The sequence below is a fragment of the Coregonus clupeaformis genome, unplaced genomic scaffold, assembly GCF_020615455.1.
Source record: "Coregonus clupeaformis isolate EN_2021a unplaced genomic scaffold, ASM2061545v1 scaf0722, whole genome shotgun sequence".
In the NCBI taxonomy this organism is placed as follows: Eukaryota; Metazoa; Chordata; class Actinopteri; order Salmoniformes; family Salmonidae; genus Coregonus; species Coregonus clupeaformis.
Window position 1 is genome coordinate 117,128 of NW_025534177.1, and position 4,532 is coordinate 121,659.

A 4,532-nucleotide genomic window follows, 5' to 3' on the forward strand; every position below is an offset into this window, starting at 1 on the left:
TGCTTTTGAATGACACTTCCGGTTTTGGCGGAAAATACCTGGTTACCCGGGAGAAGAGTGATTTATTCTCGGGATGGAACATTTGTAAAACACCGGGGAAATATTAAACCCTATTGGCATACCAGTTGATTCACAAGACACCAACTAAGTAACTTACATATACGGTATTATTAATAAAGACAGGCTATTTTTATTGTTCATATTATTTGCGTTGATTATGTATTGAAGTCAAGTGGTTCAACATTCAAATGTAGTTGGATGGACCACACAGGACTGCTTGGAAAACGCGACGGTCGGTGGAACACTTGCGCCACCAAGTGGACAATTGCTTCAGTTCCCTTGTGGCATCAACGCTACCAGAGATATGTGATATAAGATCAAATGTTATGTATATATTATTATCTCTAAATTGATTCCCCCACCCGTATTTCATATATTATTATTCCGATTTAGCTGTTAAACTGGATTTAATTTATAAAAACTTTCTGTCATTTCCGATTGGAGGTCAGATGACCACGTCACTTCCGATCCTACCAATTTGTTACTTTGTAACAGTCAAAGGTGGTTATTCCCAACGTTGATCAACTCCCAATCTATGACACGATTTTCTTTAAATCATTATCTTGATATTTGGCGGACAGTTTACAGAGCTACGTTTTGTGTAAACGTCATCGAATATGACGTGCCCGAGAACGGCACCTTCCTCCCGAAAGCATTGCGGTATCGCTTCTCGGCCTTTTGGCTAAGATCAAGTGTAGTATCTGTTCTTATCAGTTTAATATCTGATACGTCCCCTATCTGGGGACCATATATTAAATTGATTTTTGGAACAGGGAGATGGAATAGGAGCTTGCTCCGTCCACTCCACGCATCGACCTGGTATTGCAGTACCTCCAGGAACGGTGCACCCCCTGTCATTGTAAAGATAAAGCAGGCAAAGACAATAGAATTGCTTTGTTATATTCCATTAGGATCACGAGGTATTTTATATTTTCACGTTTGACCATCTTCATCTCAATGTCAATGATGGCTAGAAAGTGATGGTGAAGTCAGTCACTGTTATATTGACTATGATAGCTGATGTGAATGGTGCGTTAATCATCTAATCAAATCAATGTTTATTCGTCACATGCACAGGATACAGGGTGTAAATGGTACAGTGATAATGCTTTAAAGATAATGCTTTAAAAAAATCTTGGCATAGATTGGGAGTTTATCAACGTTGGGAATAACCACTTTTGACTGTTACAAAGTAACACATTTGTAGGTTCGTAAGTCACGTGGTCATCTGCCCTCCAATCGGAAATGACAGAAAGCGTTTATAAATTAAATCCAGATTAACAGCTAAATCGGAATAATAATATATGAAATACGGGTTGGGGAATCAATTTGGAGATAATAATATTGACATAACATTTGATCTTATATCAAATATCTCTGGTAGCGTTGATGCCACAAGGGAACTGATCAAGTGTCCACTTGGTGGCGCAAGTGTTCCACTGACCGTCGCATTTGAATGTTGAACCACTTGACTTCCATACATCATCAACGCAAATAATATGAACAATAAAAATAGCCTGTTTTTATTTTACATGTCTGTAGAGCCTTGTACGATAAGACCACGGTGAAGAGGCCTTCATAAAGTTGCCGTCCTAAATTACTAGAGGCCAAACTTCAAAGATGTCCATGGCACTGGACTGCAGTAAGAGCTAGGCCTACAGTGCGGCCTACGGAGCGGTCCTGGTGTATGGTCCTGGCTGCCTAAATGTTTCCTCCACATAATAAACTGTACAAACATGGCACTTTAGAGGGTTACTTTTACAATTAGCCTTACTGAGTCACTACAACAAACTTCCTATCATGGACATGAAATGCCATTAGGCCTAATGAAGATACCGTATATGTAAGTTACTTAGTTGGTGTCTTGTGAATCAACTGGTATGCGCATCAGGGTTTAATATTTCCCCGGTGTTTTACAAATGTTCCATCCCGAGAATAAATCACTCTTCTCCCGGGTAACCCGGTATTTTCCGGCCAAAACCGGAAGTGTCATTCAAAAGCATTATAATGCTTATAAATGTCTGGATTTGATTAGAGCTTTGATCAGCATGAAAATACAAACCTGATGCTACCTGAGCCTGATCAGACATATATTAAATACATTTTATAATACATTTTACAAATCCAAATCCCAGATGAAGAATAAGACACTATTTCAAAGCATAGTACATGTAATGTTAGCCAAGTACAATGTAATTACTAGTTGTTACACAGGATTTAGCTAGTTAAAATGAAGTGTATCTTTAGGAGTACTTGTAATTAATGTGTACTGTACATTACCCATCCTGACAACCTGGCCCTCAATTTAAAGCTTGTGGAAGTGACATCCAAGTGGGAGAATAAATACACTAGCACACCACAGAGTATCTGTATATGAAAATAATTCAGAGCACACTGTGCTGCCAATCACAGTGTAAGGTGCGACATTTTGCGGGTGTGGAGAGCTCGTTAGAGGATAGAGAAAGCTTGCATTGAAGAGCTGGGCATCGTGTTATGACCTGCATTATCTGAATTAGGCCCACAGAATTATATCTACGGAGGAGCGGCTTCTATGGAGGTACTTTGAATGTCTTTGAACTTCAGAGTTGGTTTAACGTTGGAACAGAGCAGATGTTATCTAGCTAGCTAACAACCTTGTTTGTGCAGTGCAGCACTAGAATTAAAAACAGGTCGTAACTATTTGTTGTTAATAAATCCAATGTGAAACGTGGTGACTATAGTATCCTTAACTAGCATTGAAAAAGTTCATCCATTCTTCTCAAATTAAACATATCTCCCTAATTTCTGAATCATGCTTGTAACGTTGTCAGTAGGATACAGTAACCTATGCTTCAGAGGGGAGGAGCAGGTAGTTTCCACACGCACACACACTGGCAAAGATTTCCATTCCAGCTGGCAGGCAGAAACTGGAATCCGTTTCTAGAGTGAGCTTTCCCAGCTAACAAAATTACGTTCCAGGATGTCACCAAAGTTATTTTAGTCCCTACATAAGTCATGATAACGTTATTGTGAAATGTTCCTTCTACGTAGCTGTGGTGTCCGCTTATGTCCCAAGTCTTTTCAGGACGTATAAATGTGGGGAATTTTAAACCGTTAAATATGTGTATTTTTAAGTCTATCTGTCTGTTTGTCTGTGACTTTTTCCCCACAGCCCCCGAAAACTTGGCGAGTGGGTTCGGGGACTCAGTCACCAGGCTGGCATACAGAGAGGCGGTCAGGAGGCCGGAGGGCAGAGAATTTGTGCTTTTGTTGTTGTGCTTTTGTTGTCAAAAGTTTATTTTTCCTGTTTCACTATTGTTTTGTCCCGGGTTAGGTGGTGGTTTGGTGGTGGACCTGTTGGGTGAGTTAATTTGTTTTCCTTATTTATCTCTTGCTTTTCTTTGTGTTAGCTTGTTGTTGGTGTTGTGTGTTTTGTGTTTACTTAAAAAAAACAAAACAAAATATTAATTGTTCTGTGTTTGCTCGTTGTTGCTTCTTTTGTTACTTTATTTATTGTTCTTTGTGTTTTCCCATCCTTTTGTAGCCCTAGTTTCCCTTTAGTTCTACCCCCTTGTTTTCCGTTTGTTTTAGTGTTTGCTAGCTTGGTTGGCTTGCTGGCTGGCCGGCCTGTTTAGCTTTAGCTTGGCTGGCCTGCTAGCCTCCTTGCCCCTTAGGCTTGGCAGGCACCGTTTGTTCCTTTCTGTTCATCTTGCCCCCCCCCCGTAACCCATCCATACCCCTTAGATTGTATTTCCATCCCCTGAACTTTCCCTTGTCTTGGTTTTTGGTTGTTGCCTTTTGTTTTTCACTTGGGGCCATTTTGCTGGCTGGCCGGCCTGCTAGCTGGTTAGCTTAACCTGGCTTGCTGGTGAGGCCTGCTAGCACCTGTAGGGTGAGTTAAGTGTTTTTTCTTATTTCTTAATTGCCTTTCTTTGTGTTAGCTTGTTGTTGTTGTTGTGTGTTTTTGTGTTTACTTTTTTAAAAAAATTATTTGTTCTGTGTTTGCTCATTGTTATTTCTTTCGTTACTTTTATCTTCCTTATTTTTTTGTTCTTTGTTTCCCCATCCTCTTGTAGCCCTAGTTTCCCTTTAGTTTTAACCCTTTGTTTTCTGTTTGTGTTTGCTAGCTTGGTTGGCTTGCTGGCTAGCCGGCCTGTCTAGCTTTTAGCTTGGCTGGCCTGCTAGCCTCCTCGCCCCTTAGGCTTGGCAGGCATTGTTTGTTCCTTTCTGTTCGTATTGTACTCCCCCTGTAACCCATCCATACCCCCCTCAAATTGTATTTCCATCCCCTGAACTTTCCCTTGTCTTGGTTTTTGTTTGTTGACTTTTGTGTTCACTTGGGGGGCCATTTTGTTGGCTGGCCGGCCTGCTAGCTGGTTAGCTTAGCCTGGCCTGCTGGTGAGGCCTGCTAGCCTTCCTCGCCCCTCAATTTGGCTTGTTTTGTGAGTATTTTTTATTTTTTTTCTGTGTCCTGTCACCCCATCCATATTATT

General features: G+C 40.8%; 1 non-coding gene across 1 annotated transcript; it reads left to right on the plus strand.

Annotated features, from left to right (window-relative positions):
• Positions 1-722: 722 nt before the first annotated feature.
• On the plus strand, positions 723-913 carry LOC121566393. The gene has a single exon (XR_006000873.1). It is a non-coding gene; the product is annotated as a U2 spliceosomal RNA (small nuclear RNA).
• The last annotated feature ends 3,619 nt before the right edge of the window (positions 914-4,532 follow it).